This window comes from Hypomesus nipponensis, chromosome 25 (assembly GCF_054491055.1).
Source record: "Hypomesus nipponensis isolate SF chromosome 25, ASM5449105v1, whole genome shotgun sequence".
Taxonomy (NCBI): domain Eukaryota; kingdom Metazoa; phylum Chordata; class Actinopteri; order Osmeriformes; family Osmeridae; genus Hypomesus; species Hypomesus nipponensis.
Genome location: NC_140385.1, coordinates 3,886,787 through 3,913,892, shown reverse-complemented (window position 1 = coordinate 3,913,892; position 27,106 = coordinate 3,886,787). Strand labels below are relative to the sequence as shown.

The following is a 27,106-nucleotide window of genomic DNA, read 5'->3' as shown; positions in this document are numbered from 1 at the left end:
CTTGTGTGTTTTGATTTGGTGACATGGGCACAGCAGAAGGGCCCGTCACCATGGTGACCGCAAGCATGGATAAGTAGGCCATCTCACTCGATTCACCTCATCAAACTTTTAATCCTCAAATCAAACTTCATTTCCTCACAGTCAGTCTCACATCTGACACAGAAGCACACAGATCACTTGAAACTGAAGAAGAACTGCAGCATAAACCGAGGTGTAGGGATGGACGATAAGGACAACTCCCCCTCCAATGTCAGGAGACCATTAGAACTTCCTTCTGATTAGCATCAGGGCAGGGGTAGTGTATGTACCCACCAACGTTCGAACCTCTGTCCTTGCTCCCTGTCAGTGCAGACAGTGTGGGACAGCTGACACAGCTAGTAGACAGATTCTGAGATATAGCTGCTGAAGAGAGTAGCACACCGCTGACTAGAGATTTCTGCAAAACAGCGAGGATGTGGTTTGCCTTCCCCTCTTCCTCTGTGCCCCGTCCCCACTCCATACCATACACACACACACACACACCACACACACACACACACCACAAACACACCACACACACACAAACACACCACAAACACACTACACCCACCAAAAAGCTACATATAACTACATAGACGCACAAGAGGGGAGGGGGAGGTGCAAACACACGTAAAAACTCTATGTAGCTACACTACGTGTAACTGTGTCTTGCCCATTACTGTTTCTTAGTCAGCAGAACTACTTGCTTGGCATGGTCACACCCACCACACACACCCCACACCTCACTGATGTATATGAGCCCGGCCAAATCAGTTGTGGTACATCTCTCTCTGCCATTCCTACAGGTAAGGTGCTGGCAGATGTAGTCACTTTTACAGTGTGTTATTGTAACATATCGATTAATACCTAAAAAATACCTATATTGCTGCTAGCTAAACTGTTCAAATTAGATACAGTCAAAAGAGGTACTGTGAAGAGCTGTTTATTCTTAATTAGAAAATGTTTGAGAAATCGGAAAACAGATATAGCCTATTTGTTGTTGGTAAATTCATTTTACAATGTTATGTGTGTAGGGGGGTAAATATTGTCCAAACAACCAAAACTAATTCCCCTATGGTTTGAAGGAAGATGGGAAACTGAACAGTGTATTAGCATGAAGCAAATAATGCCAATACCAATAGAATTCCAGGTATTTGACTCTATGAGTTAAATCAGAGCAAGAATGGTCAAAGTATGGTTAAATGAAATACGCATTTAATAACTTTGCAAATGAATGAAATCAATTACAAGGCAAACATGTTACAATATGAAAGTTTTCAATCTTACCTACTCTACCATGATCATTGTAAATCAGAGAGAAAACAAGAGGTGAGGAAGGAGTAGGACAGTAGGACAAGGCAGAACTGAGGAGAAGGTCTCAGGAGATGAAGAATCCAAAGAACAATGCATTACAATTCCCTTTATACACAAGAACAACCAATCAGACCACATCTTGAATGGGGTGTGAGAGCCATCAAGTTGAGACCGTCCAGAAACTCCAGACTTTAGCATATGAGAGGTGGGGGCAGGTTTGACACCCAGCCTTACATGTGGTTGAATTATATGTCTATTACTAATTGTTTTTGTAGGCCTACTTCTTATCCACAACAATCTGTGAATCTAGTTTTATGTGTCCCAGATCCTGTACAAATGAGTTTTTTCAAAGTTAATCACGTTGTTGTGTCGCTGGAAGGGCTGTTGACAATTTTTAATTACGATTATTTGCACGATATTCCATAGTTAATAACAAATGAATTGCAGGTTAAATCTGTAACACCAAAATGAAATAGGCCCTATCTGCTTTTGCCATGTGCTGGTATTTGAAGTAAGGCCTACATTAGGTCCTATTTTTAAAACAAAAAACTTAAGGTTTTGTCAACATGTTATGTCAGCTAATGAGGCCATCTGAGAGTAAACAGTTTAGAGGAAAAGCATATTTCACATTTTTGGAGAGGCCGCTACTTTCCAGGCAATTACGTTCCAGAAATCTGATTTTAGAATTTATTTTATAAAGTTTTTATTCCTTTTGCAATTTTAATGCGCCAAAATCATTGCTGTTGTTGAAACTATTTTGCCTTAACGCGTTATCACTCCGTTAACACTGACAGCTCGTAGATGCCAGAAAAAAAATATGACAACGAATAAATATAGGCCCATTTAAAAAGTTGTTGTGTCCAGGTTAATCCAAATTAATGTATTTGTGCCTTGTTCTTTTGTTTTGTTTTATCAATTTGAAACATTGTGAAGGAACTACATGATGTGGAGCCAGGCGCTACTTGGTTTTATTATTATCAGAAGCTCCATGTATGGGGGCATTGGCATGGCTGCAGGTGTAGCTGCTCTGTCATTGGCCATCAGATCTCTACTGAGGAAGAGGAATGGGAGAAGATACGACGCCAGCATCTTCCTCATCTCCCTCCTCCTGTGTGACGTCATTCAACTGGCCTCATCTTTTTTCAGTATTCTGAAACTGAAATATAAAAAATATATATATATATATATATATTTTAAATCTAAATTTGTTAATTTCTCTTCCTAAAACCCACTAAAGGACACTATTTAAAAGGATATTTTCACAAATTTCTTTTGGGGGAACATGCCCCCAGACCCCCCCCTAGTTTTGCTAGGTCACAGGAAAAATGATAGGTTTTATCTAGGGGCTTACCCCCCCCCCCCCCCCCCCCCAAAAGTGGGAACCTAGATTCGCCCCTGGATACAGTTTCTATGTATGGTCACAAAAAATCTATATTTGCCTCAAGGACAAGATTCACAGTTTTGTTAACGGTTGTTCTACAGTAAAGGTTTTTCTACTGCATCTTTTAATTATTTTATTTAATGACATCGATGGGAGAATTACAACCCATTTCCGCCAAGTGACACTCGACTTTTCACCCACAAATAATTCCATCGTCAACAGAACTCTAAAGATCTCTGTCGCCATCTAGTTGACACTTTTAGCATCTATCACTTCATAGTAGAGGAAGAGGATGTGTGAAAACATAATTTGACTGCAGCAAAAACTGCTTTGGTCTACAGCCAACACTTAAAGACACTGAAAAGACTTTACGTGTTTGCGTAACGGTGTTAAGCTGACACCGTCTCCAGACGAGACGAACAAAAAATCTAAAATGTAAGAAAACATTTGGTGTCACAGAAAAGTGTTGAACTCGTTCAATGAGAATTTTGCTACTCCCAAACAACAGTACGTCCCTTAATTGAGTTTTCCGTCATTACTCTGCATATATGCCATTTATTCGATTCTAATCAATGTATTCACAGACGTGAATACTGGATGTCCTCGAGCTGTCAGTGTATTACAGTTCACCACAGTTCACATGGGCACGGGGGCAAGGCTGCGTGTGAGAGCACTTGTGAGTGGGCGAGCAAGAAAGGAGAGAAGAGAAGCGAAGAGGGAGGAGAGTGTGAGGGGAGGATGGGGGGGGGGGGAGAAGAGGTATAGAGGAGGATCCTGACGTTCAGTTGCACACAACCGCACTGCACTATCCGTACCAAACCGACTGTGACGTGAGTCTCATCTTTCATTTACCGAAATACGGTACCGCACTCTTGAATCGTCTTTCACAGAGCATCCGTCGAGTTTCCTTTCAAAGCTTCCCGACGTTTATGTAGACATTCCAAAGCGGTTAAGACCGAAAGAGAGCCATCAGAAGATCTTGTTGATTCGGCGAGAAGAGAAAGTATTTGAATCTGCAGAACTCTCCCTGCACGTTCTCAAGATGAGCGAGGTGAGTGTGCGGACCTGATAAGTGTCGTTCAGGTGGGTGTCCCTGTAGGCTAATTAAAGCCTGCTGCTTGTTCTGCGGTGATAATAGGCGATACATCCTCTTATTCCCGAGCTGAAAATGTTTGTTCGTTTATGGACGGTTTATCCCCCTTGGCATTAAGTGATTTATTTTCTAGAATGTACCCTACATCCGTAAACTCCAATGGCTTCAACACGGAAATCGTTGTTTTTAAGTGATAAGATGCCATGGCACACCCCACCCCCACCCCTTCCTCACAACCATGCAAGGTGCGGTAAAAAAAATATAAAAAAAGAGAAAGAGGGGGGAAATATCTCGCTTTCAGAGAGCAGCTGTCTCCATCTCCTTGCGACTTGCGTTTGGCTTCGAGCCCAAGTCAGAGCGCCACTGCGCCGGCAGACGAGGAAACACCGGCCGCACACGAATACTTGTCGCCAACACTCCGTTTTACCGGGGCCTGCAGCCCCGGAGGGCACTCGCGAAAGCCGTTGAGGCGCGTTGACGGGTGGCAAAAGTATCTTGTAGATCTGAACGAATGTCATTTCCACCTGTTTCTCCGCATTGAATGTTGGAAACTATAATCTTGGTTAAACTGCAGTTTACAGGCAGCACTCGTTCGTAGGGTCTTAACCCTTTCACACGTAGGTTCTAAATTTCTTGACTGGTCCCCCAGAGTAAGTTTTTTATGCGCGTGAGTTTTGATTAATGTCAATGTTCCAGAAATTGATTATGACGCATTGAAATCGAATTGCTATACAATTTCAGCATTTCTCGCTTCGCATTTTCCATTGACCTAGTTTGCACCCCGTATTAGTGACGACTACTCCATTCATTGGTTGTTTTGTTTATCCCGCCTTCTCGTTACGTATTACTTCCGCTTCAGGGGACTGGCGGAAACCTTCAAAGTAGATATTTTTGCTATGATTCTGGTGACCAAAGTATTTTTACAACTCAAATTATACCACCCATATATATTTTGCATGCTACGGGTATGAAAGCATGAACTGTTGTATTTCACAATGTGATGTTTTTGCCAAACTAGCTAGCTCGTAGTGTCAAATCAACAAGTTAGCTGATGCTAATTTACGAGGCTATGTTACGTTGTATGTGTGGTCGGATTATAACGAATACACAATAATTCAGATACATCCAGTCAGTCTAACTATCGTTTTGTTTTCTCTACTTGGCTTCCATCTCGTAAGCCTACTGAGCTGGCAACACAGCCCGTGTTCACAAAATAAGTAAGGAAAATAAAACGATGCATTACAATCCTAGCACGTTAGTCTGTCTGGATGCACCTGCATTATTTTTGTACTCGTTTTAATCTGACCACACAAACAACGTAACAGAGTAAATTATCAACAATGTCAATCAAGTTGAGCCATAAAGGCGAGACTGGACAATGACCAATGACTCCCGGACCCCTTGATCAAAAGCGATCAAGTAAGCTCATGCTGCTTGGATACTTCCAAACCTTTCTGGTTGGCTTCTACTTTTCTGGGAAAACTTTTCCGGTGAGTAGATTATTTATACAAATTATACACATACCTGTGGCATGATATTGAGATGACAGCATGACCTGTTGTTGATTTCCACGATCTGATGTTTTTGCTAGCTAGCTCGTAACTTATGTTTAGTCTAATTAGAGCAAACACAATAATGCAGACATCCATTCTAAATTGATGGCTATGTTTTGTGATCTCTTGCTACCATCTACTGCCATTCATTTCCGTGTTGATGGAACTTTTATTATTCCTCATTTATTGTCAGGCCACAGTTCAAGTATTGCAAAAATGTGAAAGTGTAATTTGTTTGGAAAATCTAGGCTTGAGCTACTTGGAAGACATAGAATAAACCATACTTTATGCTTATTCAAAATAACAACTTATTGAATTGACAAGACACTTATGTATGACTGTAATGTTTCATAGGGTTATGAACACACCTCTTGTCATACCACTTGACTGCCTGCTGTTGACCGTTTTCTATATATTGAACATCTCCCTTTCTAATTTTACAGGTGAATGTGAATGTTGGCCTGCACAGACCCCGTTCCAAGAGACAGAAAAGGTTGAAAGAGGGTTGCACTGCTGTACAAATTGTCCATGTATAGTACTACATTGCCATCTCTCAGGTGTGCAGAGCAAGTCAGGTCAGCACAAAGCAACCCATCCCTGCTGAACATCAACTAAACCGTTGAACACCTTATTTCTTGGTATACCTGCAGTGGCTAAAAGCCCATTTCCCATCCCACATCTTCACCACATTGTAAGAGGGACTATAGAGAGCATCCCGAGGAGCTGCATCACAGCCTGGTTTGGGAACTGCACCGCTTCGAACCGCAACTCAGCAGAAGATAGTCAGGACAGCCAAGAAGAAAGTCAGGATCTCTCGTCCCTCTCTCAAACATCTATACTTAACGCCGCCTCCGCAAAGCCACACGCATTGTGGACAAACCCATGCACCCCACACACACCTGTACATCATCAGACTCCACTCAATACTTTGGCATATGGCTGCTACCTCAAAAACTGATGTCCACATATTATGGTATTAGTATGTTATGTTTACATTCAGTTTCCTATGACCTAGCCCTACTTGTTTACATTCACAATATCCCCACTTTGGTGTCTTGAGGCATTTGTGACAAATTTAATCTTGTCTTTTATTGACCTAATACCACACAGTTGTTGTAGTTGTGTAGGTTCTGTCTAGGTCTTGGAAAACGTTGTTTAGTTTCATTGTATACTGTAAGTATATGATGACCATAAATGCCAGTTGACTTGTCATGACAACAGATCCAGAAATCCTAAACTCATCATGATCCTGGATACCCATAATGGATCCTGTGTAAAGGATCATGTCCTAAATATAGCCAGTACATCACACAACTCAAACATGCTGTACCTTTCTGCCGATATGTTGACAGAAGCCTTGCCTACCTCTACATAGCATCAAGGTTTTAGATTTTGATGTTTTTTATAGCTGTGTACTAATGATATTTCTTGATATGTAACGTGACAATGACGAGATTGTACCCTTTCCTGGACATGTAGCTACCTGAAATGAATGAAATGATACTGTGGTAAAAATTAAGAAACGTGTTGGTGTGGGTTTTTTAACTTATTAAAATATTGATTCAAATAACTTAATTCTATCATTACTGTTCCGATTTTCAAATATTCACTCAAGTGAATCCACAGTGAATGCATATGATATATTATCGTAGTGTAGCTGTCGACAAGCTAACTCGGCTAATACCGATAATATAGGCTGCCATGTTTTTTGGTCAGTACTCAATGCATTGTGGGTGTGAAAAGGTCAACGAGATAACCTACTCTTCTCACGAGAAAATACTGAGGTGTACGGGGTCAAGTGGTACATCATCAAGGGTCATATTTGTTGCCGGAAGAAAAAAAAATCTAAGATGGCCTCTAGTAGCTCAAAACGAGACGAAAGAAAAACTATTGTCGGATGTTTTAGATGCATATTAGTGAATGTATATTTATTATTTCGATCTTTAGTTGGTTGTACAAAAGTAACATGTGTTGGAAGTGATAGCCAAGTTAAGGAAAACTGATAATTTTACGGTTTACTAGGTGACGTGAGTAAAGCGTGAGTTATTTTTGGTTAGCTATTAGCTAACATTAGCTAAACTAATTTGTTTGAACGTTTTCATATGGATAATAAAGGTAAACTTTCTCAAAATATACAGTACATCAAGACTTATGTTTATAATGTACACGTAGTCTAATTTTGAAGAGTTTATTGTTACGTAATAAGCCAAACTGGACATTCTAAGGACGCGTTCTAAACATACGGGTATGTCCGTACGCTCCAGGGACCAGCCAGGACTGGACATACCGGTATGTTCGTACGTGTCAAAGGGTTAAATATATTCCACTTATCTTTTCTCTTAGCTACAGTAGGCAAAACAAAAGTTTGTAGTTTTTTTTTTATGGCAATTGCATCCCACTAGTCCAGGTAGGCTATAGGCAACATTTGAAGGGAACGAACGTGCAGATAGTAAACATGCAATAGCCTACAAGGGCATTTACCCTCAGGCAAGTGGTGAAGAGTATGCATTTAACATGTCGTAATTATGGCTAAACTATAAGATAGACTTACGTACTTTCTCAGACTATGAAAAGTAGTGCATAAGGGGTTAATAGGTCGTTGTCCTATTTCACCTATTGTTGATGTCCCGTTCAGCAGACTCTTGGTCAGATGCCAGTTTAACTGCAGAGGTGTTGCTGAGCACTGTTTGTTGGCTAGCTTTCATTCCCCCCTCCTCGACCACAGTTTAACACGCTTGATTTATTTTTCATAATAGTTGTCTTTCTTTTCTTGTTTGTCATGGGATTTCTGTTCATTATGCTTTTCGAAACCTCCGATATTCTCCTTAGCAACAGCGGGAGAACATACAAAGCGGGGTATTAGCCTAACACTCGCGCGCATATCCGGGAGCGAACATCTGCGCAGCGAGTGGCGCGCACGCACACTAAAACTCAGACACCAACACTCACACAGGAAACCATGAAGGAGAAAAAAAAAAGTATTTAATTTGTAATAAGTGCTGGAATGAAGGGAGCTGCATTATGTAAGCCGTGTTCATCAGTGCTGCCAAAATTGACAGCTGTCTGGTTTTCTTTTAATCTGAGCACAAACACACACACACACACACAAACACACAAACACAAACACACACACACACACACATATATATACACGTCTCAGAGAAACATGATTTTGCCGAGCACAAGTGCCCTCAGGTAGGCAACAAACAAACAAAAGAGAGAGAGACAGCTGAGAAGAGAAAGAAGGAATCAGTGGAAAGCATAAGAGAAGGTTCTGTAAGGACACTTGTGTGTTCTTGTTATGTTGTTAATGATGAGTTAGGAGATCTCTCCCTCACTAAACGCGTTCTATTTAAGGCGGACTGGGGTTAATTAGTGGCTCCTAAAGGAGCAGTGATACTGGGCCCAGCTAGTGAGGTATAACAGGAAATGTGCCAATTACCTTACTCCTCTCTCTTTCTCTTCATCTGTCTCATTCTCTCTCTCTCTCTCTCTCTCTCTCTCTCTCTCTCTCTCTCTCTCTCTCTCTCTCTCTCTCTCTCTCTCTCTCTCTCTCTCTCTCTCTCTCTCTCTCTCTCTCTCTCTCTCTCCCTCTCTGTCTCTCTCCCTCTCTGTCTCTCTCTCTCTCTCTCTCTCTCTCTCTCTCTCTCTCTCTCTCTCTCCCTCTCTGTCTCTCTCCCTCTCTCTCTCTCTCTCTCTCTCTCTCTCTCTCTCTCTCTCTCTCTCTCTCTCTCTCTCTCCCTCTCTGTCTCTCTCCCTCATGCCCCCCTCCCCCCCCTCTTGCGTGTGTGTCTTTCCTAGTCCTGGATTAGAGTGAAACAGCCAACTGGCATGTTGGAAAATTATTGCCAGTTTTTTTCCTTCTCCATGGAGGTAATCCTTTTATTGCAGGCTATAAATACTTTCTGCTGAGCATTGAGTGGGGTTGGTTTCTCTCTGTCTCCTTTTCATTCTTTTTCTATATATGTGTACTGTACCTGTGTGTGTTGGGGGAATCTGCAAGTGTGTGTGTGTGTGTGTGTGTGTGCGCAGGATGGGATGGGATCTGTTCAGAGGATCAGTCAAGATTGACACTTCAGGTTAGGTGGGTCCTCTATCTGCAGAGGAAACATATGGTAAATACTGCTCAGTATTGAATCTCCACCGGATTCAAAAGTAAATATCGTGGAAGGGAGACACAGGCGTGTCCTTGACTTGACTGAGTCAGAGAGACCTTTCAGAGTCGAGCAAAGTCTTAGGCCTCATGCTGGGTGTGCGATGAAAATAATAAGGTTCTCCCACCATCTCTCCTCCTCCCTGCTCTCTCCTTTGTTTTCCTCTGCTGGTCCTGCTTTCCTGCTCCTTCTTACTTCCCGGGAGTCGCAGTCAGTGCTGTTCCACACTGGAGGCTGACTGAGGTGATTGACAGGCTCTCGCCCAGTCACAATGTGGGCGGTTCTATTTGCGGCCGACACATTGGACAATATGTAACCCTATATTGTATAAGAGAGCCTCACTCTGCCTTGTTCTTGCTCTCTCTGTCCAGCTGTCGATCTGCTTCTCTCTCCTATTTCTCTTCCCCCTCTCTCTTGCTCTCCCACTCTCGTTGTCTCACACTCACCCTCTCCTCCCTTCTTTCCTTCTTTCCTTCTTTCCTTCTTTCCTCTCTCTCTCTCTCTCTCTCTCTCTCTCTCTCTCTCTCTCTCTCTCTCTCTTTCTCTCTGTCTCTCTGTCTCTCTCTCTCTCCCTCCCTTTCTCTCCCCCTCCCTCTTCCCCCTCTCTCTTCCTCCCCTCTCCCTCCCTCTTTTTCTCTCCTTGTCATCCATACCCTACCACACCATCAGAGGCACCATAACAGTCCTCCATCTCCAGTTGTCCGTCGGTCTATTTTAGCAGCAGCAACCATCCACCTACGTGCAGTCAGTACTTACGTAAAACCATTAACGGGGAATTGTGTAATTTTTACGGGTTTATTTCTGGGTTGTGGAGTGGCAGTTGAAATTGTCGGTTGGACTGTGCTGTTTGAAACCTGAAGTGTAGGAGTACTTAAAGGGAATAGCTGGAAGAGAGGAAGCTCACACGGCGAGCTATGTGACAGCAGAGGTGCCCACACATTACCAAGTCCATAGAGGCAGCGGTTCGAATCCCACTTCCTGCTCTCTCATCTCCTCTGCTCAGTGGATGAGTGAGGAAGAGGATCAGACAATCTTTGGTGTCGTGACATTCCCACCATATGGGGTGGATAGAAACAGCTGCTTTGTGGTAGTATTATGGTCTGGATTGTTGGTGATCATGTAGGCCACAGCTTGGTTAACGAGGCCCCAGTACAGAGATGATGAACAGCTGTCGGCATGGGTTACGTACTGTAGGAACAGCTTGCTGGAGATACTAAGCAATAACACACACACACACATGTGCAAACGCATGCAACGCACACACACACACGCGTGTGCACACGCAGTCAAGGCTCATGCACATTTGTGCAAGCACACACACACACATACAGACACACAGACACTTAAGACACATACACACCAAAACATGAAACACACACAGAAACATGAAACACACACAGAAACATGAAACACACACAGAAACATGAAACACACACAGAAACATGAAACACACACAGAAACATGAAACACACACACACACCAAGCTTGGGGAGTAAAGTCTGCATCGTCCCTGATATGAACAGCTGTCTGTTGGCTAAACAGGACAGAGCAGGAGAGGACATCTGGATGTTCACATCACACGGCAGAACACCAACATCCACTTTTATTATATACATCCTACATTATTCAGAAGAATACTAGTTCGCCTAAGATTTATTCACGTAGACATAGGATTTAGAACCTTCCAGGACAAGTTCTTGCACTGTAGGCATGAGCTATATAAACAGGATGAGGTTAGGTTGGTGGTGTTGTATGACGTGTCATGTGTGTTACTGGACAGCATGTGAAAGACGCTCAGTGGTCCAGGCAGCAACACACCGCTTGCAGTATCGTCGAGAGACGGAGCTGTCTGTGTTTGGGAGAAAGCATGAGTGGCAAAGCAGTCGTAAACTTGAGTTTAGCTACTGTATGCATGCAGAGAACAGGGCTGTTGAAGGAGGGTGGAGAAGGGGAGGGGAGATGCAAGGAGAGGATGGCAGAGTATTTGTTGTGTTACACACACACACACACACACACGCACACACACACACACACGCACACACACACACACACGCACACACACACACACACACACACGCACGCACACACATGAGAGTCTGTGCGAGGTAGAGGACACTTGACAGTCCAGGGATTAGGAAATACAGCCACAACACGAGTGTTAGAGAGCAAGGGCTCACTATAGGCTATTCCTGGTTGGAAGTAAGCTTCTTGAGCCAAAGCACATTAGCCAAGTGTGTGTGTTGGTGTGTGGGGGTGGGTGTTTGTCTGATCATAGTATAATATATTCCATAAACAGTTTGTCGAAATAAGAAAGAGTGTTTTCCATTTATTTCACATCACTGTCTTCTCTCTCTCTCTCCCTCTCTCTTGTTCTGTTTCCCTCTCTCTCCCTCCCTCCCTCTCTTTCTCTCTCTGTCTCTCTCTCTATCACCTACAGCAGCTCCCCTAGGGCAGACTCTTAAATGCTGCAATCTGTCTCTGTCTCTGTCTCTGTCTCTGTCTCGCATCCCTCCCTCCCTCCCTCCCTCCCTCCCTCCCTCCCTCCCTCCCTCCCTCCCTCCCTCCCTCCCTCCCTCCCTCCCTCCCTCCCTCCCTCCCTCCCTCCCTCCCTCCCTCCCTCCCTCCCTCCCTCCCTCCCTCCCTCCCTCCCTCCCTCGCTTCCTCTCTCTGGCTGTCTCTAAGGCCCCATGCTCATGAATTACAGTATTAACCAGTGCAAATAAGTAAGACGACTGACAAGCATGTATCTGGAAGAGGAGAGGAAGAGAGAGGAGGGTAGAAGAGAGGAAAATAAATAAAAGCAAGGAGAAGAGGGCAGAGAAGATGAGGGGAGAGGAGAGGAAAGGAGAGCTTTGGAGGAGAGAGGAGGGGAGAGCAGAGGAAAGGAGAGCTTTGGAGGAGAGAGGAGGGGAGAGGAGAGGAAAGGAGAGCTTTGGAGGAGAGAGGAGGGGAGAGGAGAGGAAAGGAGAGCTTTGGAGGAGAAAGGAGGGGAGAGGAGAGGAAAGAGAGGAGGAAAAAAGCAGAGGAAAAAGGAGACAGAAACAGCATGCCGTATGGAGGTAAAAGATCAATGGAGCGGGCTGCGTTTCCTTCAGTCCTCAGCCTTTCCACCCTCTCTCTTTCTCTTTTTCTCTCTCTCTCTCTCTCTCTCTCTCTCTCTCTCTCTCTCTCTCTCTCTCTCTCTCAAATCTCTCTCCTTTGCTTTGTAGTCGTTCAGCTCATCATTCAAATCCCCGGCACCCCAAGTGTCGGCTTGTCTTCGTCATCTCTCTCTTTCTCTCTCTTTCTTTCTCTCTTTTTCTCTTTTTTTCTTCTTATCCCTCATCTCTCAAGCCTCTCTCCACATTCATTTCCATGTGTCAGTCAGTAATCTCAATAATGACACACGCACACTTTGGCGGCATCTTTGTAAGAAGAGAGAGAAAGAGAGATAGACTGGGAATGGCAGGGGGGCAAGACTGGGAATGATAGAGAGATAGATTAATGATGTTTTGACAGATATTGAGCAAATTCTATTATTAGAGACACTGATAGCGCAGATAGGTGTGCCAGGCAGGCTGGATTGATCTCTCTTTCTGATCTCTCGCACTCTCTCTCTTTCTACAACCCTCTCTCTCACCTCCTTACACTCTCTCTCTCTTCCTCTGTCTACAATCCCCCTCTCTCACACCTACTGTCTCTCTCACTCACCATCACTCACCCCTCTCTTTCTCTCTTCCTCTCTCTCATTCTTCTTCTCTCTCTCTTCTCTATCTACAATCTCCTTCTCTCTCACACCTCCTGTCTCTCACTTACCATCACTCCCCCCTCCTTCCCTCCCTCTCTCTCTCTCTCTCTCTCTCTCTCTCTCTCTCTCTCTCTCTCTCTTACTCTCTGTCATTCTTCTTCTCTCTCTTCTCTATCTACAATCTCCCTCTCTCTCACACCTCCTGTCTCTCTCTCATTCACCTCCAACCACCCTCCATCTCTCTCTCTCTTTCCCTCTCACTCTCCCTCTCTCTAGACTACAATGTCTCTCTCTCACTTTCCCTCTCACTCTCCCTCTCTCTAGACTACAAACAGAGGGTGCTATTTACACCTCGGGCGGCCATCCTTTGAGCGAGTGTGTGTGTGTGTGTGTGTGTCTTTCACACTCCCACTCCTGCTCCCTCCCTCTCTCCGTCCGCCCCAGTGGTGACAGTGATTGGATGAGTGTCTGTGTGTGGAGAGGTGGGGGGGGAAGAAAGACAGAAAGAGAGAGACAGAGAGAGAGAGAGAGACAGGATTATGACAGAAGGGTGGAGATGAGAGGTGCTTCTTCTCTCTAAGAGGATGTTTTAATGTACCTCGCTGAAAGCACTCACAATTCTCACCATCACACACACACACACACACACACACACACACACGTACACTCTCTCCCTTCCACACACTCTCTGGCGTTCGCCCTCACACGTACTTGCCAGCCGAGGCTCACATCTCGTTCTTACTCTCCATGTTTCACCCTCGTTCTCCATAGTCATCCTCTACGCCGGGGACCCCTAGACCAACACGTTCTTTGTCACACACACACCTACACACACACACACACGCACACACACACACACACAGTTTTCCCAGTGTCAGGCCAGAAGAGGCACTGTGGTGACTCACGCTCAGATAGAGATTGCTTTATGCATGGGCCATTTCTTGCCTAGATCATAAAGCGCAATGAGGACAGGGTTAGGCAGGGATACATACAGAGAGATACACACACACACACACACATAAAGAGATACACATGGACAGATACACACACACACACACACATACAAAGACAGATGCACAGTGTCTTTCTGTGTCCTCCCCCACCTCCCTCTCTCCCCCACCTCTCTCCCTCCCCCACCTCTCTCCCTCCCCCACCTCCCTCCCTTCCCCACCTCCCTTCCCCACCTCCCTCCCTTCCCCACCTCTCTCCCCCACCTCTCTCCCTCCCCCACCTCCCTCTCTCCCCCACCTCTCTCCCTCCCCCACCTCCCTCTCTCCCCCACCTCTCTCCCTCCCCCACCTCTCTCCCTCCCCCACCTCTCTCCCTTCCCCACCTCTCTCTCCCTTCCCCACCTCTGTCTCCCTCCCCCACCTCCCTCCCTTCCCCACCTCGCTCCCCCACCTCCCTCCCTCCCTCCCCCATCTCCCTCCCTTCCTCCCTCTTTCCCTCCCCCTCCTCCCTCCACCACCTCCCTCTCTCTCTCCCTCCCCCACCTCCCTCCCTCCCTCTCTCCTTCTCTCCCTCCCCCACCTCCCTCCCTCCCTCTCTCCTTCTCTCCCTCCCCCACCTCCCTCCCCAACCTATCTCCCCCACCTCCCTCTCTCCCTCTCTCCCTCCCCCACCTCCCTCCCTCTCTCCCCCCTCCACCTCCCTCCCACTCTGTCTGTGTGTCACAGATACTCAGGCACTGAAGTGAAGCTGTAACAGTGGTGTGCAGACAGTCTTGTACACAGATAGAGACCCAAGAGGATAGAGCCAGAGAGAAGTAGAGAGAAGCAGAGACAGGCAGAGAGAGAGAGCGAGAGAGAGAGAGAGAGTGAGGTTGACAAAGTGTGCGGAGAGAGGGCGAGGAATGAGAGAAAGGGAGAGAGACAGATGAGAGAGAATAGAGACAGAGAGATGAGAAAGAGAGAGATGAGAAAATTAGGTCACTTGTCACACAGGGACGGGGTCAGCTCTAGATGGTTGAGACTGTTCACTGTGTTTCTCTCCTTGGTTAGAGACAAGGGAAAAACACTCTAACACATACACACACACACACACACACACACACACGCACACGCATAAACAAAAGCAGAATATCTGTCCTTCATTCATATCAAGTACATAGACACACTGTGTTGTGCATTCGGAAGCTACTTTTCTGTGCCCAATCAAATGATTGATATCAAACGGGTCTGTGTGTAGCTTGTGCCAGTAGATTCCTGTGGCAAGGTTGTGGCCCATCTGTGTCTGGAGAGCTGTCTTAATGTCTTAATGTGTTGTTTATGTCATCGTGCCGTCTGCCATGGTGTGAACATGAGGTCTTCTCTTAGAGTGGATTGTTTATATTATTGACACTCTTACATCTCCTTCTCTCTCTCTCTCTCTTTGTCTCTCTCTCTCTCTCTCTCTCTCTTTGTCTCTCTCCCTCTTTCTCTCTGTTCTCTCTGTTTTCTCTCCATTAGCTCACCTCCACTGGGACCCCCAACAGCAGCCAAATGCCTGCATCAGACAACAAAGGTTAGTGTGACTGGCTGACATACTATCTGCCTACAGGATTGGTAGTCTTTTTGTCCTTCTGTCTGTATGTTTCTCTGTCTCTCTGTCTCTGTCTGCCTGCCTGCCTGTCTGTCTGTCTGTCTGTCTGTCTGTCTGTCTGTCTGTCTGTCTGTCTGTCTCTCTCTCTCTCTCTCTCTCTCTCTCTCTCTCTCTCTCTCTCTCTCTCTCTCTCTCTCTCTCTCTCTCTCTCTCTCTGCGTCTCTCTCTCTCTTACACCTCTGCCTTTATGTTTCTCATCCATCTCTCTTCTCTGTCAAGTCTCTATGCGTCCTCGGTATCTCTCTCCCACGATTACTCTCTCTGGCATGGCTTTCACACTCACACATAGCGCTTAGCCAGCGGCTAGGCTACGCTAACTCACAGATGCAACCAGCAAGCCAGCTGCTTCAGTTACAGCATACAGCAAGAGCTAGCAAGCCAGCTGCTTCAGTTACAGCATACAGCAGGAGCTAGCAAGCCAGCTGCTTCAGTTACAGCATACAGCAGGAGCTAGCAAGCCCTTTAGTCTTCAGGACCTTGGAGGAACTTACTCCATGGGGGAAAAACCTTGGGCTAAACAGCATAGTTGTGGATGACAAGGGCTATGCTATGCGTTCTTAGCCCTTGACATCCACAACTATGCTGTTCAGCCCAAGGTTTTACCCCCTGGAGTAAGTGCCTCCAAGGTCCTGAAGACTAATCTAATTAGTGTTCAGGTCTCATTTCTGTCGACTCAGATAACTTTGTTTGGAGAGATGAGAGTGAATGACAGTGGTCTAAAATACCAGTCATTCTTTGCATTTGTTCTTTGCCCGTTGCCTGGCTATAATAGGATTGATGTGTCTGTTTAGGCCTGGGACATCAACATCTTCACTCACGCACTTAGAACTGTCAGAGACCCAACCTTCCTCCGCCCCCACCCTCTCTGTTTGTCTCTCTTTTCACTCTCTTTCCCTCGCTTGTACCCTATCTGCGTGTCTCTCCTCCCCCCCTCCCTTCTCCTCCTCCCTCCTCCCTCCTCCCTTCTCCTCCTCCCTCCTCCCTCCTCCCTTCTCCTCCTCCCTCCTCCCTTCTCCTCCTCCCTCCTCCCTCCTCCCTTCTCCTCCTCCCTCCTCCTCCCTCCTCCCTCCTCCCCCTCCCTTCTCCTCCTCCCTCCTCCCCCCTCCCTCCTCCCTTCTCCTCCTCCCTCCTCCCTCCTCCCTTCTCCTCCTCCCTCCTCCCTTCTCCTCCTCCCTCCTCCCTCCTCCCTTCTCCTCCTCCCTTCTCCTCCTCCCTCCTCCCTCCTCCCTTCTCCTCCTCCCTCCTCCCTTCTCCTCCTCCCTTCTCCTCCTCCCTCCTCCCCCCTCCCTTCTCCTCCTCCCTCCTCCCTTCTCCTCCCCCCTCCCTTCTCCTCCCCCCCTCCCTTCTCCTCCTCCCTCCTCCCTCTTCCCTTCTCCTCCTCCCTCCCCCCTCCCTCCTCCCTCCTCCATCCTCTCTTTCTCTTTCTGTAGTTAGTTTTCCATCTCAGCTTGATTGAGACTCTTCACACAGTGTAAACTAGCTCCTACCGCTCCTAGCCACAGAGACACCACTGTAACTCAGCCTCACACACATACACACACACACACACACACGTCATTGGTGTAGACTTGGCCAAACTTGGTAAGGTTGAACTTGTGAGAGGTCTGGCGTTTCTGTGTGTTGAAGAGGGGTTTAAGTGTGTTTGTGTGTGAGTGTGTGTGCGTTTGTGTGTGACAGTGTGTGTGTTTGTGTGTGAGTCTGTGTGAGTGTTCATTGTCTTTTGAAATCCGTTTCCTGCTAAAGCTTAAAGTTACATTGAGCATGATGCTTTACCAGGAAACTAGAATCCAGGAATACTTCATGTATTGGTTAACTGTCTAATTGGTTGATTTATTGATTGATTTGACCTCTGGCCTATCAGGAAAGATGCCCGACTCTGCAGTGAAACCCCCAGCAGAGGAACAGGAAGAGGAAGTTGACATTGACCTGGAGGCGCCCGAGACAGAGAAGGCCGCTCTCGCCATCCAGAACCAGTTCAGACGCTTCCAGAAGAAAAAGAAGTAGAACGACAGAACGAGAGAGAAAAAAGAAATATTTGAGAAAAAAAAAAAAAAAAACTTCCGCAGAAAATAAATGATGTAAAAAGATTGAGAGAATGGAGGAAGGAGAGGGGAGCAGGAATTGAATCATCACAAACTTAGAGAACCAACAGATATCCTTGATGTGAAAGGGAAAGGGAGGCAGGAAAGGAGGGAGGAAGAGAGAGTCGGAGGAGAAGAGTGAAGAAGCGGAATTTATAATCTAGCATGAGAAATATCCCCCCCCGCCACCAAATCACCCAACATCCCTCCACACTCTCACCCACCAAAACCCCCTCCGCCGACAATAAAATAGCACAAAAATAGTACAAAAAGGGAGAAAAACAATTTTGTTTACATGTTGTAACAAGCACATTCTCCATTCCCCACTCCGTCGTTATCAACAAATCTCCCTCCTCCTTCCCTCCCTCCCTCCCTCCCTCCCTCCCTCCCTCCCTCCCTCCCTCCCTCCCTCCCTCCCTCCCTCCCTCCCTCCCTCCCTCCCTCCCTCCCTCCCTCCCTCCCTCCCTCCCTCCCTCCCTCCCTCTCTCTCTCTCCCTCTCTCTCTCTCCCTCCCCCATGGCTCTCTCCCTCTCCCCTTTCGTGTTCCCTCTCTCCATCCATGATGACCGAGACTGAATTTCAGGTCATGTTCTGTCCTTTGCTTCCTCCCTTCCTCTCCTTCCTTCTCTCCTCTCTCCCCTCCTCTCCTTCCTTCTCTCCTCTCTCCCCTCCTCTCCTCTCTCCCCTCCTCTCCTCTCTCCCCTCCTCTCCTTCCTTCTCTCCTCTCTCCCCTCCACACCCCACGTCGACCAGACATCCGATGACTCGGGAGGATGTGACCTCACGAGGATGCTGGTGGTCATGGTAACTGTGGTTTTCGTGGTTGGGGTGGAGGTCAGAGCGCAGCGGGCTGCAGGATAATTGATTGGCAGGTGAAAACCAAGGGGCGGGGCTTTAAAACATCCCCAATCAGGCACACTCCATCGACGGCACTTAATTCACAATCTTTCCTCCTTTAGCAGAATCAGGGATAATCGCAGGACTAGACCCCTAGGTCAGAGACACAGCGAGTAAAAACTCATCCCATTTGCCCATCGTCAGGTGAATGGCTTGTAAAAACAGATCCTATTGGCTGACAGTTGGGAGTAAAGTTTTTTTTTGGGGGAGGCCGGGGAATATAACATAATGGTAAGGTTTCAGCGTCTGAATACAAACAGACAACAATACTGCCATGGTTCCTTTTGCGAAAGGGTGTGATGGCAGATAGGGGAGTGTCAGTCACGTTGTCCTCTTCCATCAGCAACTGCCAGGGATCCAGAGAGGCAGGTAGAAATGTTCCATTGGACCACGTCAGCGCTGGTTTGGGGTTACTGACTGGTGCAATCACACTGGTAACCGGACACCCCTTCGTCTTTAAATAAACACTCGATAATGATTCTGATCGAGTGCCAGCCTGGAAACAAGATCGTCACCTTTGGTCTAGAGGGAGATACAAAGAGAGAGAGAGAGAGAGAGAGAGAGCGACACAGAGAGAGACAGAGAGAGAGTGAGAGAGTGTAAGAGATTTGGGGGTGGAAGGAGAAAAAGAGAGAGGAATACGAAGAGAATGAAACCGTGGCTTAGAGAACGACAAGATTGTGTTGACAGAGAGAAAGTGAGAGAGCGAGAGGGAGAGAGAGAGAGACAGTGAGAGAGCGAACGAGAGAGAGGTGGGAGAATGGAAAAGGGACAAGAGAAGGAATGAGGACAGAGGGAGACAAAGAGAGTCGAAACGAACGCCCCCGTATCAGTCACCCGGTGCCCATGAACAATGAAACAGCCTATCTGAAGCACAGAACTATCGCATAGCACAACCCACTACACACACACACATATCCACCCACAGAACCCTCAATCGATCTGGATTAAGTCGCAAACCCAATGCTACCCCTTCCTCCCACTCTCCCCCCCCCCCCTCCCCTCCACCTGTATGTAGCACAGCGACCTGCTCCTGCAAGCCAGACCAGCCTGATGTCTGTCCCTCCCTTGACTAATTAGTATTGTATTATTATTGGACTGTAACCTCTTTTTTTTCTATTTAAAGGACAAAAGCAGACCCAAGAGGCACATCTAGCACACGCATGTCATCCCCTCCTCCTCCTGCTCCCCCTCCTCCTCCTGCTCCCCCTCCTCCTCCTGCTCCCCCTCCTCCTCCTGCTCCCCCTCCGCCTCCCTCCTCCCCCTCCTCCTCCTGCTCCCCCTCCTCCTCCTGCTCCCCCTCCTCCTCCTGCTCCCCCTCCTCCTCCTGCTCCCCCTCCTCCTCCTGCTTCCCCTCCCCCTCTTGGCTTTCTCCGACTGAAGTCATTTAGCACGGCAATTATGGGGGCGGTGTTGGTGGGGGGAGGGAGCGAAAGAAGCAAGGTAGAGGGGGTGGTTTGACTCATTTTGATGACATCACTGCGGTACAGGGTGTGTGATTTGAGTTGCCATCTGAGTGGCCATATCTGTACCCCCCCCCCCCCCCCCCATCATTCTGAGGATCTGACTGGATTGGACAGATGAGTGAGTGAAAATTGTTTTTCATCCACTTAGCCAATCAGAGGCCACCGTGACAAGGTCTGCTCCCATAGGGTTGCTGGACAGCACCAGCTATTGGCTCCAATCAGACATCCAATACAAGCACACAGACGTCCAATAGAAGCAAACAACTCAGTGGTCAGACGATGTTGGACCAACTTTTTCAACTGTGAAAATGTATGCTTGGAAGCTAGAGAAAGTGAGAAGAGTGCGATGAATCCTAGAATGTATTAGCAGTCTGTACGAATACAAGTGCTCAGGGTTTAGGGGTGTAGGGTTGGAACTCAGCCAGTAACTCTCAGCCCCCATAACAACCCTGCCACGAAGCCCCGTTGTTTATACTTGGAAGTAACCCGCCCCCCACCACAGACAAGCGCCAGTCCATCTCTCTCACTCTCGGTTATCCATCAAGTTTTGTTGTTGGAAGAGAATCTCCCTGAGATTCTCCCTTTCCCCATCGTCACCCGCGCCATTCGTTTCGAGCTCTCTGTTAGCCTGACTCCTGGGTTGAGTTGATTCCGACGCGATGTTCCTTTTGAAGCCATACTCGCCGCCACAACCCACTCTACATCCCCTATCCAGCCCTTTGATCCCGTGAGATGTCCCTTAACGTCCTGCATGATGTGTCTGTCGAGACGGGAATCCGTTAGTTCACCCTGTTAGTTTGGTTTGGTCGTATGCTTCGCTCCCGCGCTCCGTCCACACAGAGAGATACTGTCGGTCTTCACAGGGTTCGTCACTGTCCGGCCATCCTGATGACGATATGGCTGTGTTTAGACCGACACACTGGGGGGGGGGGGGGGGGAGCGACTTTCAGGATTCTTGTGCTTTCGGGCAAGTTGTTCGTAGTTTAGGGTTGAGCGACGCTATTTCCTTAAGTGGTTTGAAGGACTAAGAGTTTCTTTTGTCCGTTGGCCTACTTTGGACTTTTAGAAATTCTGCAACGCGATTGACAGAACGCCTAGTTTGATGTAAAAGGGTTTGAGGGGAAATTAGATCATAATGGTGTCTGGTCGGTTGGTTTCTAGGTTTAACCTCGCACGTCCTCTGCGGCAAGGTCAAATGGTGACTTTTTGACCTTTCAGGGAGGCAGCAGCCAATCAGGAAGCCCCATCGAATATCCCCCAACAACCTCTTTGCGGCGAGAACTCATCATAAACACACTCACTGAACTGCCTCTTTATTTACATTTCATTTATGATCGATATCTTATTATTTATTGGTGCTTTAATCATGTCTGTGATGTTATGTATGTGGATGTTTCTACCTTCCAACCCACTGGTGGTCTGTAACTTTTTTTTTGTTGTTTGTTTTGGAGTGTTTCCTCTGTTGGTCGTATGTGACGAATCCTGCCGTATGTTTATGAAAGCTGTAATGATTATTCCTCTTTGTGATTTATGAATACAGAGTTCTGGTGTGGGGGGATGGGAGTGGGGGGGGGGTGGCTGTTAGACAGAGAACACACATGAACACTCCCTGTACTGTCTTTTCTGCACTAATAAAAAAGAATCGCTGCATTATCGCTTCTAAAGGAACGTGGCGTGTGTGGTTTCCTTCTTTGTCGTTTGCACAGTTTATGCCTTGCACCTCTCGCCCGAGGGCTAGAACACCATTCGGGGGTTGTAAACACGCGAAAATTCACAGTTTTCACAGTTCGACAGGTTTCATAAATCTGAGGAATTAGAATTAGAATCATTATTATGGCGTTCAGCGTAATTACATGGGAGTGGTTTAAAAATACCGTACAACCTTGAAAACGTACCCAGATCACACCCTGTACCATACTGTACCACACTGTACCATGGAAACCATAGAGGGACAAACAACACTGGTGTATAAGCTGCTTCTAATCACGGTCCTGTCTGGCGTAGAACCTTCTGGTGTCCTTTCTCTCCACACCCCTCTAGGTTCCACTGTCGTGTGGGACTTCTCTCTGGAACCTTGGTCTTTATGGCGTTCCCTCAGGGTTCTAATTCCGCCTCAGCGTCATTCTCCTTGGAGGTTCCACATTCCGTCACTGCGTTTCCCGCTCCCAGTCCTCTCCTCGATCCAGCTTTAGCCTCTCCCTCAGGGCCCCCTATGGCTCCATCCACTTCTTTTTGGACTTCCTGGTGTTGGGAGAAAAGCCCCCTGGGTATTGCGGTTTAATGCGGATCCCTCCAGAGTGCTGCTCCATTAAGGCAGGCAGGCCATCTGAAGACATGGCACTGCAGCTTCATTAGTTCTGTTGTACCCGCAGCTGCCCCCTAGGGGCCTGGAAAGCTCAGCTGCATGATTCCTGTCTGTCTGCCAGTCCAGCCAGCCTCTATCTGTCTGTCTGCCAGCCTGCTTGTCCGTCCCCCTATCTCATGTTTGTCAAGTCTACTGCACTCCAGTGAAGAACAACTAAAATAACGTGGATCTCTCTCCAGGAACCACGCAGTGTCACATGCATAGGCTTCTGTAGAGGGTCTAAGAGGGGAGGAATAAGAATCCTAATAATGAAAGGAATAAGATGAAATGATTCCAGTAACTACACTGAGCCGTGTCCGTACCACATGACATGGATCATTACTCTAGGGTTCTGTGACTGTGAACCTCAATGTGAGGGCTCTGGAGGACGTTGCTGGGAAAGAGAGATAGACAGAGAGAGAGAGAGAGAGAGAGAGAGAGAGAGAGAGAGAGAGAGAGACACAGAGAGAGACACAGAGAGAGAGAGAGAGAGAGAGAGAGAGAGAGACACAGAGAGAGAGAGAGAGAGAGAGAGAGAGAGAGAAAGAGAGAGAGAGAGAGAGAGAGAGAGACAGAGACAGAGAGAGAGAGAGAGAGAGAGAGAGAGAGAGAGAGAGAGAGAGAGAGAGAGAGAGAGAGAGAGGAGCGCTCCGACAGGAAGTGATGTGAAGGTGACGAGGGTAAAAACCACAAGGGAGTTCACATCAGTGAAGGGAACAACGCACAAGTCCTCAAGAATTCCAAGAACTGCAGCCCCCAAAGAATTTAAAGGGGGAGGGGGTTGTGTTTAGTTAATGATTGATTTGGGTGTAACATATGATGTTCTTCTCATGACACGATCTTTCCAAGCAACCACCAAGGGTTGTTACGTAAAATGCACTTCAACCAGAAACAAACCTCTAAGGAAAGCTAAAACACATCCCTGGGTCTGAATCCTTTTGGGCTTTGTCATGTTTAAACTACTTCCAGAGGTTATCTGTCACACCAGGAGTGAGAGACAGGGAAGTGGTGGCGTCAATATCTATGACAAGCACTGTTGCATCTCCAGACTGGAGGGGACGTTTGTGTGTGTGTTTTGGGGTTTGTGCGTGTGTGTGGTGAGTGTGAGAGAAAGAGAGCGTGTGTGTGTGGTGTGTAAGTGAGTGTGCGTCAGTGGTGTGTGTGTGTCTGACAGAGAGAGCGTGTGTGTGGTGTGTGAGGTGTGTAAGTGGTGTGTGTGTGCCTGAGAAAGACAGAATGTGTGTGTGTGGTGTGTGTGAGGGTGTGTAAATGAGTATGTGTCAGTGGTGTGTGTGTGTCTAAGAAAGAGAGTGTGTGTGTGTGTGGTGTGTGTAAGTGAGTGTGTGTCTGTGGTGTGTGTGTGAGAAAGAGAGTGTGTGTGTGTGTTATGCAGGGTGGATGACTCCTTTCACTGCATTCTGACGGGCAGAACGGGCACAGACCGACAGGTAATACCAAAACCAGGGAGGTTCGTGTCTGGTTAATGCACTGTTGGTACTTGGTACTAGCTTGGGGAAAACCATGTCCTTTCTGTACGTACAGTACAGACATGATGGTGGACGTGCAGGGAAAAAAAAGAGGTCAAAAGATAGAGAGATACGTGTCGCTGGCGGGCGTTACAGAGGGATCAACTGTGTCGTGGTTCTTTCACACATGGCCTTTCAGCAGCGAGGACTGTGCATGAAAGACATGGGGGGGGGGTAGGGAAGGAGGGGGGGCAGCGAACAAGACGAGAGGGGGAGAGAGAGAAAGGGAGAAAAGAGAGCGGGGATATAGACAGGAAAAACACAGTGCAGCGTCGCTTCCTGCAGCGCCACGGCTAAGTGCTGGATTTGCGGGGGAGGAGAGACCGGAGCAGGAAAGGAAGGGGGAGAGAGAGAGAGCGAGGGGGAAAAAAGAAAGAGAAAGAAAGAGAGGAGGGCATAGAAGGCTATTTATAACCCTGAGAGGGAACACTCTGATAGGGTTATGGAATGGAGCGGAGAGGAGACAGAGAACAGGGATGGAGGAGAGATGGATGGATGAAAAGATCGAATGATTCAAAGAAAACAGTGAGGTGGAAAAACGTGACTCCGAAAACGAAAAGGGGATGAAAGAGAGAGAGAGGAAATTGAAGGGCAGAGGGAGAGAAAGCAAGAGAGAGAGAGAGAGAGAGAGAGAGAGAGAGAGAGAGAGAGAGAGAGAGAGAGAGAGAGAGAGAGAGAGAGAGAGAGGTTGTGAGAGAGAGGGAGGTTGTGAGAGAGAAGTTGTGAGAGAGAGAGAGAGAGAGAGAGAGAGAGAGAGAGAGAGAGAGAGAGAGAGAGAGAGAGAGAGAGAGAGAGAGAGAGAGAGAGAGGAAGAGGGGAATACATTTACCTTGACTGACACTGCGACACTAAGCTAGCGCAGGAGAGAGAGAGAGCAGGATGTCAGGATTCCAAGAGTTTCCCGTTTTGTATCACTGTGTGCTTCTCTTCACCACTGCAGTGGCTTGACAGTCAGGTGTCTCACAAAGTATCATAGAGACTCACAAACCAAAAAACACCACAATGGTATCCTCATCACACACACACAAACACACACACACACCAATTAAAACCGTATTACTCAGGAGAAGTAATTGCCATTAGATGACATGCATGGAGGCTGCTGTTAGGAAACCCATGAGGAAGGCTCTGATGAACAGGTCTGTAGTATGTTTGTTGTGTTTCGTTTGTTTCTAAGTATATAGAGACACTGTGCCGATGCAGTCAACGTCCCACACAAGTTTCTGTGTCAAATGTGTTGTGAGGCAGAACACAAACAACATAATGTTGTGCTTTTAGATATTGAGTCCAGAAATCAAAAGGTAAGATCAAACACAAGACTGTGTTTCACTTACAACCCCCAATTTTGTGGAAGGAATTTTCATGAAGGACATTAAATGTGATTTGCTCTGTGCAGATCTCCGCCAAGAAAATAAGTATGGAGACACAACAGATGATCCAGAACAAGCTACAAAAAATGGAGGAGATCAATCCATCAGTTGACATGACTAGGGTGAGTCCGATCTTTTTGACACTCATATTTACAGGTTACATTTTATTCATTTAAAGGTTGCTTTTATCCAAATCGACATACAAATAGTGCATGAAGAAAACAGAAAGTGATGGAAAATCAAGTCAAAATCATGGAAGAGATGTGCATAGATGGATCCAAAAAACCCCTATATCTACTTCTAATTCATGCATTCGAAGATAACCTTGAGTCCTTGAGTAACAAAATTAATCTTACTTCCCAATATTTGTCAGATGAATGCAAAGAAAGAGTTGGAGACATGTGACCAGGTCTACACTCACTGGGGAGATAATGGAGAAGCAGATAGCAGCAGAGACCAGAGCTGAAAGCCTCATCCAAGATCTGGAGAAGGAGATAGCAGCAGAGACCAGAGCTGAAAGCCTCATCCAAGATAATGGAGAAGCAGATAGCAGCAGAGACCAGAGCTGAAAGCCTCATCCAAGATAATGGAGAAGCAGATAGCAGCAGAGACTAGAGCTGAAAGCCTCATCCAAGATAATGGAGAAGCAGATAGCAGCAGAGACCAGAGCTGAAAGCCTCATCCAAGATAATGGAGAAGCAGATAGCAGCAGAGACCAGAGCTGAAAGCCTCATCCAAGATAATGGAGAAGCAGATAGCAGCAGAGACCAGAGCTGAAAGCCTCATCCAAGATCTGGAGAAGGAGATAGCAGCAGAGACCAGAGCTGAAAGCCTCATCCAAGATAATGGAGAAGCAGATAGCAGCAGAGACCAGAGCTGAAAGCCTCATCCAAGATCTGGAGAAGGAGATAGCAGCAGAGACCAGAGCTGAAAGCCTCATCCAAGATAATGGAGAAGCAGATAGCAGCAGAGACCAGAGCTGAAAGCCTCATCCAAGATAATGGAGAAGCAGATAGCAGCAGAGACCAGAGCTGAAAGCCTCATCCAAGATAATGGAGAAGCAGATAGCAGCAGAGACCAGAGCTGAAAGCCTCATCCAAGATAATGGAGAAGCAGATAGCAGCAGAGACCAGAGCTGAAAGCCTCATCCAAGATAATGGAGAAGCAGATAGCAGCAGAGACCAGAGCTGAAAGCCTCATCCAAGATAATGGAGAAGCAGATAGCAGCAGAGACCAGAGCTGAAAGCCTCATCCAAGATAATGGAGAAGCAGATAGCAGCAGAGACCAGAGCTGAAAGCCTCATCCAAGATCTGGAGAAGGAGATAGCAGCAGAGACCAGAGCTGAAAGCCTCATCCAAGATCTGGAGAAGGAGATTGCGGAGCTACAGAGGAGAAGCACAGAGCTGGATCACATCTTACACACTGAGGGACCACTTTCTTGTCCTAACGGTGGGGAAGTATAGTTTTTTCCATTTCATTCATTTATCAGATGCGTTCTTCCGAAGCTATATACTATTGGTGCTTAGAGAAAGTATAGGAGATTATCAAGGGCCAGAAGGTCATTGTTCAAGCAGTTTTTAGGAGGCTGGATTTGGGTGGTC

General features: G+C 46.9%; 1 long non-coding RNA gene across 2 annotated transcripts; it reads left to right on the top strand.

The window, feature by feature from the left end:
• The first annotated feature begins 4,426 nt into the window (after positions 1–4,426).
• LOC146221852 (uncharacterized) lies at positions 4,427–7,649 on the top strand. 2 transcript variants are annotated; one of them, XR_014746725.1, is made up of 3 exons: positions 4,440–5,296; positions 5,803–7,474; positions 7,624–7,649. It is a non-coding gene; the product is annotated as an uncharacterized LOC146221852 (long non-coding RNA). The 2 variants fall into 2 exon arrangements; XR_014746724.1 differs by lacking the exon at positions 7,624–7,649 and having other exon boundaries at positions 4,427–5,296; positions 5,803–6,929.
• The last annotated feature ends 19,457 nt before the right edge of the window (positions 7,650–27,106 follow it).